Source organism: Panthera pardus, unplaced genomic scaffold, assembly GCF_024362965.1.
Source record: "Panthera pardus isolate Hobbes unplaced genomic scaffold, ASM2436296v1 HiC_scaffold_20, whole genome shotgun sequence".
Taxonomy (NCBI): domain Eukaryota; kingdom Metazoa; phylum Chordata; class Mammalia; order Carnivora; family Felidae; genus Panthera; species Panthera pardus.
This window is the reverse complement of record NW_026526766.1, coordinates 74,803,215-74,818,118: the sequence shown is the minus strand read 5'-3', so window position 1 is coordinate 74,818,118 and position 14,904 is coordinate 74,803,215.

The window sequence follows — 14,904 nt, the reverse complement described above, 5'->3', positions numbered from 1 at the left end:
TTCACAAAGAGAACCATAAGGTTGCCTCATGGACCTGAGATCAAGGAGGACAGGGGTACTGACTATGGTATTCATTGTTTTATTCCCAGAGTTAAGAAAGGTGCTTGGCACATAACAAGGATTTGATGAATATATGCTGAGCAAATTAACAAATACATAAATGAGCTTATTGCAATAACTATTTCTAACATCTATTAAAATATGCTTGTATCCATTTAATGGGAAAAGTGATCTTCCATTCTTGTCATAGTCCATGTGTAGTAAAAGTCTCCTTTTGTTTCTGTTAAAAGAAAGAAGCACTGTCTTCCTCTACTTGCACCCACTCAAATTCCAAGATTATCATTTGGGAGATAAGTTAGCATTGTAGGAGAGGTCAACACTCATCCCTCCATGTCCTGTCACCAAAGAAGAAATGGGAGCTAAAAACCCTGGGTGAGAAAGGACTTTCCTGTGGCTGTAAAGAGAAATGAAGATGCCCATAGGAGAGGAGTGGAGAGAAGCCTTTTTTGATTTCTGTTCTACATAACTACTTTTTTAACAGCTTTATTGACATTTCATTTACTTACCATAAAATTCACTCTTTTCAACTGTGCAATCCATGACTGGAGGTAAATTTACAGAGGTGTGCAACCATCACACAATTCAATGTCGGGACATTTCCATCAGCCCAAGGGTGATCCTCATCGCCAATATGGTCACTCCTTGTCCACGCCCCCTGCCCCAGGAAGCCACTAACCTGTTTTCTATCTGCACACATTTACCTTTTCTGGACATTTCAAGTAAATGGAATCATGCGCATTTACATCATTAATTTCTATGTCAAAATTTTGTACCTGTCTATTATCTGGAGGCAGAATTTGAGCCTCCAATAATCCTCTTCCTATTCTTTTTGTTCTTCAGTTTCTTCATCTTTAAAATGAGATTCATAATGCTCCCACATATGATTAAAGGCATTTAGTGCAATGCCTGGTTAAATACTACATGCTCAATAAATCATACTTTGGTATAATTATTATTTTATTTATTTTACCCCAGCACAGCTCAGCAAGGCCAGGATAAAGAAATGAAAAATGGCACATTAAAAACAGAAAATATTTCCATTCAGGTTCTAGCAGGGGGAAGCCTGTTTCTTTTCCAAGGCTTTCTGTTCCTATTTCTTCTTTGGGGGATGGGATATGGATGGTTGTGAATTAGCCATCTCATTCACTACTGATTTACTGCCAGAGAAATGATTCTGGAACCTGAGTAGATGTAAGAGGAGGGAGAGGGTGTTTTTCTGTTTTGCTAGAAATGAAAGGAGACCTTTACTATGAGTTCCAAGTGACAAGGACAGGGAACTGGTATTTCCATTAGGCAGACATAGTAGTGTTTTCATGTCTGACTATGGCATATCCATTAGCAGAAAGATTGAAAAAATCCATTTCTGTATTAAAACCCCAGTGGAAATGAAGGTGTGTGTGTGTGCGCATGCGTGTGTGTGTGTGTGTGTGTGTGTGTGTGTGTGTGTGTGTGTGTGTGTTTCCCTGAAGGAAATGATTTCTTCCTCTTCTCAAGCTAAAAAGAAAAATATATATAATTCCTGATTTCAAGTCAGAGACTAAGGTTCTGGTGCTAGCTCCGTCCCTGGAGCAGTTAACTGAGTAAATGAGTTCCCCTTTGTGGACCTGTTTACTTTCGCTGTTAAAAGGAGAGGTTTGACCTCTGAATCCCTCCTCTAAAGTAATACTCTGTGGTTCTAAGGCTGTGGAGTTCTTAGAGTAAAGGCAGGGCTGCAGGTGGTTGGGGAAGAGCTCAGAGCCATGTACTTTCCTACAACATCATGCATTATACGGACCAAAGGTTTGTGTTGGAAGAAACTTACTTTCTCATAAATCACAGAACATTTACAGTGTCTTTAAAGCAGGGGTGAGTGAACTGTGGCCTGTATGCCAAATTCACCCTACCTTCTTTTTTTGTAAATAATGTTTTATTGGATTACAGCCACAATCATCTGTTTACATATTGTCTATGGCAAACGCTAAAATATTTACTGTCTGGCCCTTTTCAGGAAAAAAAAATCTGGTGATCTCTAGTTTAAAGAATTGATTGGCTTTGTGAACCACTCTAAATAAAGGTTGAAAATAAACACCATATATAGTTAAGCAATTTTAGAAAGCCTTATGTAGTGGCAAATGTGAACTGGCTATGGTCATAGAGCTAGTAAGAAAGAATAAGAAAAAAATAGGCAGTAAAGGATGAGGAGGAGAAGGAGGTGGCTGAGGTAGGAGACTTATTGAGTGTTCAAGGATGCAAGATAATGATCTCAATACTTTATACTAATATATAATTCTCACAACTGTCATCTTGTTATCTCAACTTCATAAATAAGAATAAGGCTTAGGAGTGTAACAAACTTGACCAAGATCATAAAGCTAGTAAGTCACAACTTGGAATATAGGATTATACGGTCTGGTATTCTGTTATGAATGGGAAAACAGCATTCCAGAAAAGGAAGGAAGCTTGCACAAAATCTTTTATGACAAAGGGAAAGGAGTCCCCAGGCTTCATGACCCCATAACCAGTATTCCTATCATCACACCATGTACTAGTCCACATCCTAACTTATGGGAGATTTCTGTGTCTATATATTGCCCATCCATTTTACTGACCACTTCCAGGCTATTAGGTCTATGAAGATAAAATCACATCTTCTATGTCTTTTCCTAGAGCCCTGGCATCTGATAGGCATGCAATAAATGCCTGGTTATAGTGATAGCAAGCGTCTGTTGATATAACATGATGTTACAAGAAATTATTTTAGCACTTTGCATGGATTACTATAGGACCTACCACTATTAGGTCCTTAAAACAGTCCTGTGCTAGGCACTCTCGTTATCTGTGAACATTATATACAAATGTTTAAAATAGGTATGTGTCTGTGGTCTCATAGCTGGAGGGTGGTAAAGTTTGGATGTGAACTTGTACAGGTGACCGTGCTCTAAGTCCTGGTCACTCAGTGTGGCCCATCAGTTAGTGCGCATGCAGTCACCTGGGACTGGTTAAAAACGCAGAATCTCGGGCCTGTTGGATCATGATCTGCATTTTAACAAGATCTTCAGGTGCTTTGTACACACATTAAAATTTGAGACTCTTTGCTCTAAATGAGCAGGTAATGCTCTCTGGGATTGAATAAGAACGGAGTGAATGAGTGGTTGCTTTCTGTAAAGTGGCAAGAAACCAACTGATCCGATGAGTCCTGTGCTCCAAGACAAAGGACCCAAGTGTCCACTTCTATAAATCAAACCTATTCCTGAAACTAATGCTCTTTCTTCAGATTCTGTGCTGATATTCTGCCCCTCCAGTCTCCTGAAACCTCCTCTCTACAAATGTCCAAGATCTATATTTATACTCTCAGCTGCATGATAAATACAGAAGCAAATGCTTCAGGACTGAGTAATAGAGCTATAACCAGGCGGGGCTTTGCTTGTGACGCACCCGATGTGTGTTTTTAGGCAAGAGGCAGAGGGGAAATTGCCGTCTGCTCAGTAACCTGTGAGCTACTATTTCCCGAAAATCTAAGTTTTCCCCAATTCCTTTAACGTGAATTAAAATGCAAACTTGAGGTGACAGTTTAGTTTTGCCCCTGGAAAATGCTCTGACTTCTTGGTATCATCAGATGTGGCAGGGGCCACATTCAAGGTGGTACAGTTACTTTGTGCTTGGTTATCATTTTTTTTCCATATTTTTAATAAAAATTTTCACCAAGTAGTCAAAACAAGTTGTTCCATCCTAAATCCTCTTTTCCTCCCCAGGCCATGGAAATGTTCTTTACCGCTTCAGGGAGATGGGAATTGGGGCAAGCATCTTACTGCCACTTCAGTTGAAAGGTAGCAATTGTTTCCCTCTTTTGTAACCAAATCCTTTGTGTCTCGTGCTGGTAGTAATTCCTCTGACCCTCAGTTGTCTCAATGGTCAAATGAAGATAGTGCCACCTACCATTACTGGGTCTTGATGAAGGTTATTTTCCCTTCTTTACACTGAATTGTTCATTAAGCCACTAGCCTAGTGGTTTCTAAACATTCATGAGGAAAACAATACCATGTGAGTTTGTAAATCTTCAGATCCCATCTCAAATAGTCCAATGAGATAGGTTCCTTTAGATAGTGAGAAGACCCAGAAATCGGCATCTTAAAGATGTTTTCCAAGTGATTTAATTCAGATGGTCTCAAAACCAGAATCTGAAGTCTGTCTCCAGTGGTTCCTTGCATTTCCTTAATACAAATTCCAACTCCCTAGGCAAATATGATTCCCCAAAAGAGGGTGAGTCCAAATTTGAGATAATGCCTTAGCCCCTAGGAGCAAACTCCATGGTGTGCTCTCCAGAATATCAAGCTGGGCTGTAACTTACAGGGGAAAAAAGTCACAGAGAGGCAGGATCAAGGCTTGAAATGCTGTGCTTGGGGCTGGAGTGCTCATGAGTTAAATGCACCCATTTGAGTCTCAGATCCTGACCCAGCTCACAGGTGATGGGGCTCCCACCCTGCTGCAGCACTGTGCAGGACATGTGGAACATGGCCCACAGTACCAGCCTCGGGGACTTGGCTCAGCATACCCAACTATTATGAAAATAGTAGCAGACTGAACTCAGTTTGTTTCACCTTGACTTGTTTTTGTGAACAGTTGGACATGATTGAATTCCTTTTCATTTGCAGTGGTAGCTGCTTCTACTTCTGTGACCACTCTCAGTGATCTGTTCTCATATACACAGTAAACTCCTACTAAACACTAAAAAGAAATTGCACTAACTTCTCCAAGACAGCTTGCATCATTTTCAGATCTTGCCTATTTTGCAGTGGTATGGTAGCATATTCATTTATTTATTATGTAAATGCTGATCTCAGGTCTGGGGAATATCTTATCACTTATTCTAATGCCTGAACTGTGTTCAGATATCTTTTTGTCTTTCTTTCTCATATCCAAGACCCCTCCTGTCCTAATCAAAATAAAGTATTCTGAGGACCAGTTGATGCCATAGATATATTTCAGATCCAAGATGAAGAGTTTGTTTACTGTTGCCTCAACAGTTCAAATCCACCAACACACACTCCCTACTTCTAGACTGCAGGTGCTTATATCTGCAGTGATATCAAAAGTAAATTTTATTTTATCAATAATATTAATAGATGTTCTAAATTATTATCAATAAACCGTTAAACAGTTTCACCCATTATGTGATTAAATTTTACAGGTAGTTCTTTGGGGTGCCTGGGTGGCGCAGTCGGTTAAGCGTCCGACTTCAGCCAGGTCACGATCTCGCGGTCCGTGAGTTCGAGCCCCGCGTCAGGTTCTGGGCTGATGGCTCGGAGCCTGGAGCCTGTTTCTGATTCTGTGTCTCCCTCTCTCTCTGCCCCTCCCCCGTTCATGCTCTGTCTCTCTCTGTCCCAAAAATAAATAAAAAACGTTGAAAAAAAAATTTTACAACAATCTCACTAAATCATGTGCTATTATTCTTGTTAATAACTTGAAATTAAGAGGTAATTATCATAAATCAGTCGGCAAAGTCAAGGTTTGAACCAAGGGTCATCAGAGACCTGAGGCTGGGTGTTTTATCACCACTACTTTGTTTCTCCCAGGGGGGAAGAATGTGACACCTGAACTTGATGGGGAGATCAAGCTTCAGTTGGGATTGGCAACATAATGGACTGCTACCTTACTGGATGTGTTGTGACAATCCCCTCCCCTCCTGGGGCCCTCGGGGTTTATTCGGATTGACCACCAATACATTGATGGCTCTAATATAATATGAACCTTTAAGATAACTCTACCACTACTCTGTTGGAAAGGCTTGATAACTTTTGGTCTTTTTGTGACCCCAAAAAAGGGATAAAGTTCTGCTATAATTAATGATCCTACATATATCCAAAACTGAGAAAGATTTGAGAACGAAAGAAGATACTATTAATAATTATCCCTGAGCATTAGGCAAAAGCCATGAGTGTCCTAAGTAAACTAAGAAGTATGATCATCATTGCTTACCTTATGATATACTTATCTCTCTAAATTCTTAGTTACTAGTTGAATGTGTTCAATAATACAAAAGATGATTGTCTCTAGAGAAAAAACAAGGATGAGGGTAGAAAAGAGACTATTGGATGGATCAAAGTTAACATTACTGCCAGATCAAGATGGGAGGATTGGGGAAAAGAAACTGCACACAGTGAGAGGTGACACATGCAGTGAGTATAAGAAAACAATTCCTAATTTCCCCATTGTGCATTAGCTTGACACTGGACCCTGGAGCCTCTATTCATAGTGGTGACACACACTCAGAGCAAGATTTTTCAGGTTTCTTGTAATTCTATCTCTAGGCATTGCTACTGCTGCTAGCCTGCCTTTCTCTTTGAATGAAGAGTCTGTGGGGCTGACAGATATGTCAGCTATGGGCAGGTCATATCTTATTTCAGAAATGGAAGGTGACAGCTGACCCTGTTCCAAACAGTTCCCCAAGCCATGAGGCCACAGAGAACATGCCTCTGCTAGATTCTGCTGTTGGAATGCCATAGCTTAATCATTAACCATGGCTTATGTTTTGTTATCCTAACCTTTCGTATTCAAGACAGTAGCTCCCTTTTTTCAAGAAAATGTGAATTCTTAGGAGAAAGAACATACACGCAGATACTATCTGCTTCTTACCCCTACTTTCATCCATCCTTTGAAGAATTAAGCACACATGATAAGAAGATAAAGTGGGTCAAACCTTGTGTTGACCTTGGGAATTCATTGGTGAGTAAGACATGGCTTTTGCTTTTGAAGAAATCAATTTTTATTTAACGAGACAAACTGATATATAGTAAATCAATATGTCACCATTTTTTACAGAAATTTATCCCATCCCAGACATTACACATATATCCAATTTAATCTCCATTCCAGCACAGTAAGGTAGGCTCTTGTATGCCAGTTCCCAGTATCCCAAGTCACAGAGTCAGAGTCAAGATCTCATCATAGGTCTGTTTCATTCTATACTCACTTCTCTGTTCATGATCTCCAATGGCTTCTCATTTTATTCATGAGAAAAGCCAATGTTTTTACTATGACCCAGTGGCTGTATTGTCATTTGCCAAATTTATAGATTTTCCCTCAATCTAGACACATGATAGGACTTTGCTTCCTGATTTCATAGGTCAATCTAAGTAATCCATTCAGTCCAGTGAGTTATGTTGGAAGTGATGTGTTTCACTTTGAGGCTGAGTATTATATTGACGATGCGGGACCCAGCACAACCTCTTTTTTTTTTTCCCCTTCTGCCAAGGCTACCAGCAATATTACAGATTTTGGTTGCTCAGTCAACCTGGATCCTAGAGTGAGGAAGACAGTGAAGATGTGGAAACGTCCATGATGGATATTAGCCCTGTAGAAGAAGTCATTGAGATCTCAGGCTTGTTTATTTCTGCATCATAATTTGGCTTCTCATGATTGATACAGCTAGTTTTTTTTTTTTTCCTTCTTCAAATATACCTCATCTTGTCATATACTATACTTATTTATCATGAAATTTTCTAAAATGTTAGCTCCATGAGGGTAAGGTCCCTTTTTATCACTAATCTGTTTCTCATGCCAAGAACAGTATATGTCTCATTGTTGGATCTCAATAAATCCTTAACTGAATGCATCTAAGAACAACGCTACCTCATTACACCCATGAGTGATGAGTTAGAGTCAGGTTCAGGGTATTTTCAGAACACAGGACCAATTCACAACAAGGCTGGACTCATGTGTTCCCTTGTACAGCTCCAGTGCCTGGTGAGTGCCTTCAGCATGATGGGAAATCAATATACAATTGTTGAGCTGTTATAGCAAAGAGCTTCCTGTGGTTCTCATGACCACATGAGAAGCGGCTCAGCATGCACACATTCATTAATAAATCACTCCCACTCTCCTAGTGGTGAGACCTTCATCCATCACCCTGGAGGTCCTAGTCATGCCTCAGTCATGACCAGTGACTCAGCTGCACTTAGGTTTTCCCTAGTGACATTCCTCTCCTCCTTGCTCAATGTTCACTCTACTCTCTCTCTTTTAATTCACACCTCACTCAAGTGTGTCTTGGACATTTAGCCCCAGTGACACCTGCTGCCTTTCAGAACAAAGTAGCTCTTTTTGCTGCCATGTCAATGGAGGCATTTCTTACAGATTTCAGCCTCAGGAAACTGTTAGGGGCACACAGGTCTATCTGTCAGAGATTCCAAAGGAATCGTTCTCTCATCACCAGAATATGTTCACGCACTGGAAATAATGCTGGCTTTTCTTTATGTCTGAATGAATGTGCTTCCAAGGGTTGGCTGCCCTGCTGACATCTAAAGCACAAAATTTCAAAGTAGAACTCATATCTTTCTTTTACTGAATTCCTTCCTTGTTTTGGTGTAGACACCACTTCCAGATACCCACACTCTCTTTTTACCCAACTTGCTACCTTCACCTGAGGCAAGGAAGGAAAATGATGTATGGGTTATATGTATCGAATTGGCTTGTATGATTGTGGGGGCTACTGAGTCTGAAATTTGTAAAGCAGGCCAGTAGGCTGGAAATTCAGGCAGGATTTATATATTACCATCTTGAGGCAGAATTCCTTCTTCTCTGGGAAACTTCAGTTTTGCTCTTTAGGTTTTCAGTTATGTGGGTGAGACACATTATCAAGGGTAATCTTTATTTGAAGATACCAATTATAAATGTCCATCATATCTACAAAATACCATCAACCAACATCTAGACTATTGTCTGACCAAGCAGCTGGGCACCACAGCCTAGCTAGTTTGACATATGAAATTAGCCATCACATGTTTACATTTGTAAATGCACAGCAGACATTATTAATCAATCACAGCTAAGTTCAGATGAGATTTCCTGATTCCTCTCCCAAAAGCACTGTGGCAGCCATTACCAGCAGATCAAGTTGAAAAGCATCTCTGGCTTATATATTTAAAAAACAGTTCTAATCACTTTTATCTCCTGCTTAATGGCTCTTCATCGCCTAAGATTCCTTACACAAAACATGTTTCACAAGACAGTAATCTTACAAAATACTCTGTGAAAGAGAGATTTATGGTCAAAAAGGTTTACTATAATTGACTTCCCATACCTGTTTCCAAAAATCTCGAGAACTCCTATAGGAATTAAAACAATAACAACTTGATAAGCCAGCTTTTCAAAAATCTGCCCACTCAAGCCATTCTTAACATTGTACTCACTAACAATGAGGAAAACACATTTTGGGAAATGCTTGTCACTCCAGGCCTTTCCATATCTCATATCAACTGTCTTTCCAAAGCAAATGTTTTTGAATCAAAGTGTTCCTTGAACATCCCCTACACTGTCTACATCCTGCTTATCCCTCAACTTGCTCAATTAGCAATTCCACAGTATTTATGTCAATATCCCTGACAGAAACAATGCTATGTGCTCAGTGAACCTTCTGTCCTGAGTACACAGGAAGAACACATTTCCCATTCTCCAGTGCAGTTATTTCAGGGCATGTTACTGAGTCTGTACACTGGAATGTGAGTGAAATGAAGTAAGCCTCTTACAGGCCTGGTCCCTCAAACTTCTACCCCATCTTCCACTCTCTCTGTCTTCCCTGCTCACCTGGCTGAAAGCATAGGACTCTCAAAGTGAGCCTCATGATGCAAGAAGCCTGTATCTTGAGTCACTGTGTAGAAGAAAACACTACTTAACTCTAAAAAAAATTGAGGAAGACATTCTTTTGATGTTTGATGTTAAGCTACAAAAATTTGGGGGCTGTATGTCACAGCAGCTAGTGGTAATTATCCTGACTATTACACCAATCCATAAAGTCTAATATGATGCCTTGACTGCAGTAGGTTTTCTTTCTCAGACTGTGTAGTGCTTTGGTACACTCATAATACTTATCACATCCTACCTCTCATCAGAATGACTTATGTTGCTATTACATGTCTATTCCTAGACTGAGCTTCTTGAGGGCAAGATTCATATCCATTTCATCTCTATATCCCTCTACCTCACTTTGGAGAGTGGACCATCTATGGTCATCATCAAGGATTGTTGAATAAAAGATGACACAAGAGGTATTCCCATTCTAAAAGAAAATTAATTGCAGTCAGACAAAGCTGTGAGCTAAAGGGAATTTAGGACATATAGCATTTGTCAGGGACTCTTGTTGACAGCTTTGATGGGCTGATCACATTAGCTCGCTCTCATCCTTATATAATTCCGTGGTACTTCCTTATGTAGAAAGCCAGACTGAAAAGTCAAAAATGCTCCGATTTTGGAATTAGAGAGTACTTGGCTGAATCCCAATTCTCTCCCTTGTTGCTTTGACTTTGGACAAATGACTTCACATTCCTAAGCCTCAGTTCCCTTGTCTTTAAATCTGAGAATAATCCCTACCTCATGGGACTGCAAGGTGGATTAAATGAAATCCTGAATGTGAAGTACCCGGTAGAGAGCCCGGCACATGAGTAAGTGCTCAAGAAATGGCAGCTCCTTCTGCCTGGGCTGGGCGGCTGCTGCTGACATGTCAGCAGGGGCCATCCTGGCCTGGGGAAGCACGCCAGAGCCCTAAAGGAAATTGGATGGCTTTTAAAGCAGAGTTGATTAAATATGATTTTGCAGCTCCTGCTGAGAGACGAGTAGCAAAGGAACAGCTGTGTTGTGTTTTTGGGGAATCGAGAATTGAGTGTCATATGAAGTCCTCTTACAAAAAATCTAAAAAGTTATTGATGCCACCAAGAGGTTTGTTTAGTAAGTGATGTCCTCTCTCAAACAGCCATGGCTAAATGGTGAGGTTAAAACAAAATGTAAGTAGCAGTTTTCTTTCTATATTGGCCCTGATAAATTAAAACATACATGTATCAGTGCGACTGCTGCTTCAGGCCGAGCTCATGCAACACTGATGCTGCTGTCTCAGTGGAAAAATGACCAATTAGAGTAGAGGGTAGCCTAATCTTTTATATAAACATGTTAGGAACCGGAGTCCCTGAATGGCAGTCTAAGATGGAAAAGTAAGTTTATTCCTGTAAATGCCATTGTTCTTCATTTGGAAGTGGTCATGGAGAATGGAGGGCTGATGAGGTGGAGACATAATTGCTTGGGCTCTGTTTTTCCTTTTTTTTTTTTTCCCCTCTAGAAATGTCTGCAAAATGTGGCAGAAAATGTATCAAATAGACCTGGGTTCAAGTTCTGGCCTGTCCTCTGGGTCATGTGAGGTAAATCCCTTCCCTTCTCGGCCTCAGTTTCCCTGACATGGGAAGGAATCACATCAGGCAGCTTCCAAGCCCTCCCTGCAATTCCACTAAGTGTAGTGTGCTAGGATTCCTTTTCATACATTCCTTGTACTGGTGGGGAGAAATAAATGGTTACATATGAGGTGGAACTGAGAGACTTGGTTTGAAAAGGAGCATTGGTCTGGAAGGGAAATAATCAGAACATTTGGTTCAGTTCTCCATTAAAAGATAACTGTCAAATTTATAGTAGCCAAAGGAAACAGAAAGATGGTTTTCCAGTTTATTGAACTTCCCAGTGCCCATCAAAGTTATTATTCATCCTACACATGCAAAGACCATGGCAGAAAAGATCCTGACCCAAACCCCACAAATCCTGTCTCCTCAGATGAGTAAGAGCTGGCATTTATTGAGCCCTCGTGATGTGCAGGCACTATGCTAAGTGGTTTATAAACTTCATTTTATTTTTCCTCACCACAGCTACAAGGAAGTAGAGATATTATTCCCCACTGCACTAATTAGAGACAGGAAGTCAATTGCCCAAGGTCAGGACAAGTACTAGAATGCAAAACCAGCTCCTTCAGTGGCTCTCACAGAATAACTGTTTGATTCTGTTTTGTGCCTCCTGCTGTTTTTCACATATTCCTTCAACAAATGTTTACCAAAGGCCTGCAATGAACTAGGTACTGGGGATTGATTCTTGTAGGGAGACAGAAGGGGCTACTGTACATAGAGAACTCATGTTCTAGCTAGGCAGTGGTGGAAAATAAACAAAATCATAAACAAAAACAGAAGGAAAATACCAGATGCCAGCAAATAATATGCAGATGATATAATCTGCATAACAGTGAAGGAGGAGTGGGTGGCTGCTTTGTATTGGGTGTGTGAAAGCATCTACCTCTGAAGATGTGACATTTAAGCTGAGGCCTTGGGAAAAGCATCTGACCTCTCTGGGCTTCAGGTTTCCCATCTGTAATGTGGGGGATAAAACGAGTCTAAGCAACAGGATGTTGGAGAGGAGCAGATGGCACTGTGAAGGTTAACAACTTAGTACACAGTGAGATCCTTGCAAATGGAAGCCTTTGACCCCCAAGTGTTGTTTCCCAATAGGAGGCGATTTTGCACTTAGCAATTTAGGATTCCTTAGCGTGTGGTTGAGCCAGAGTAATAATAATAATATGACAACAACAACAACAACAACAACAACAGTAATAACAAAGGTTTAACGGAGTGCTTACTATGTGCTAGGCAGTGTTCTCAATATTTTACGTGTATTAAGTCCTCTCAACACCCCCATAAAAACAAATAGTATTCTTAGTTTCATTTAATAGATGTTGAAATTAGGGCCAACTTTATGCAGATAGCAAGCAGTAGAGCCAGGCTCAGACCTAGATTGTCTGGATTCTGGGGCCATATCCTTAGCCATCACACTTTGATGTTTTATACATAATAGTCTTTGGCCTCAGATCTCCAAAATCCCTTCTCATCCTACCAGGAGTGAATAAAACTGCTTGTGAACCCCATATTGTTCTCTCACTATTCAGTTTTGCACCAGGCATGATGACCCCGCCTAGAAAGTGATCTGTCTGGAGGGCGAATACAGAGCACTGCAGATGATTTGAGATCCTCCCAGCACTCCATGGGCTCTAAGACTTTACTACATGATAAGAAGCACAAGATACTAGTAGCAGCCAGATTTTTAAAGTAGTAATCTCCCTAGCACTAGAGGTATTCAAATAGAGGCTTGATGCTCCTTTGTCAAAGGTATTGCATAATGGAATTGCACATTAACTAGAGCAATTGGTCTAGGATCTCTTCAATGCTAAAATCCCAGCTTCCCATAAAGATTATACAATAGGGGTCTCCTCTGCCTTTCTGTGCCTATAGATGAGGTAGGAGGCTGCCTATAAAATAACTGTATGGTGCCACCCCTCCCCTCTCCCCAAATATACAGTCTGCATGTGTCTGTTTCCTTCAACCTGGAAATAGTTGCTTCTCTGATTTAAGGCACAAAAGTCTTCAGTCAGAATGAAATTGTGATCTCCAGAAGGAGGCAACGTACCAATGACAGATATCAGAACTGCCAATTCCTGTATCATTTAAGAGGGGACAAGGGCAGCTTTCTGGGATAGTGAAAGGGTCAGGGTCCAGATTGGAAGCTAAGGATAGAAATTTAGAAGTTGAGAGTTTAAAAAAATTCAGGGTATTTAATATTCTGCCTGAGGCCACCCTCATAATTCTAAAAATGTCTCTAAAGCATAGTAAATGTTTTCAGATATAAATTATAATCTGGAAAAAAAATAGAGTCAGAGGGAATAAAGAAAGCTCCTTATAGACATCCCTGCCCATTCTAAAAGAAGGACCCTTGTACTCATAGTCCAAGAGGGAAGGAAAAACACAGCAGTTATATTTTCCACACATCCAGGAAAGGGTCCCATTTATAGACTAGGACATGTGGTTCAGAACGAGATTTTCACTTTCTTTTATGTGTTAATTCACAATGTCAGCCTATGCATGACCATCAAAATGAAAAATAAAAGTTGAACATAAATTCCTGGAGCCCATGAAGAAAGAGCTGGCTCTGCAATGTGAAGGGCTGAGCTGAGAAGGCTCCTTTTCGCTGACATAAGGGTCAGATCTAAGGTGATACTTAAAGATCTGGCTTCACGAGAGGGCGTGAATGACCCAGCAGTGTCCAGGGTCCCAGAGGAAAAGTGAGGGGCCCTGCTACTAGAAACCCGGGGTTCCAAGGTTCTGTTTTCTTGAACGAGTTGGAGATTCTGTGTGTAGGTCATTTCCACCCAAAGGATCAATTTATCAAATCATAAATAAGAACAACGTGGACCAGATTTACATCTGGGACATTAAAGATAGCATCATATAGTGGCAAAAACAAGTAAAACAGACATGGGTTCTTATTCTTCCACTACTTGGCCAAGTGGCTTCTGCTTTCTGAGCCACTTACATTATCTATAAATATGAGAGAACAGTCCAAACTTTATTCTTGTGGAGTTTGAATGAGATAATGTGAGTGACATGAAATGCCTAATACAGTATGAACTTTTAGTAAATTCTGTTATTGTTAACATTGTTTTATAATTCATATTATATATATTTATATCTATATATCTATATACTTATGTTTATGGTTAGGAGAGATTTCTCTTACAAATAGCAATAGTATCTTCTTGTGTATCTTCAAATCTGAATCTTAGTGGTAGTCTGTCTGAATGGATTAGTTAGAAAACATCACCTTTGGGTCATGAGCCAGTGGCTGTCATGGGTCACATGGCCACTTATAGTCCAATCAGAGACACAGAGAACAGCCTACAGACGCTTTTGTGAATCCAGACTGTGAACATGACGGTTCAAGTAGAGGCAGCATTAGATTGATTTGTCCAGCTCATCAGCTGAACCAACCCCATGTATATAAAAAATCTTACTAGCAACTGGACCCTCTACACAACTTGGGAGCTAATCAGAAACATGAAATCAAGGGTAACATACATATTCCAACTGGAGTAGTCACCATTGGCTGTTGGATATCATCTTTATCATAGATTCTTGATGGATTGACATCAAAGCCCATTTTGCCCTGTCCTTTTATTTTCATGTGGGAAACCTAAGTTCAGAGAGAAGTACTTGGGGAGTCACACAACAATCTCTTCTT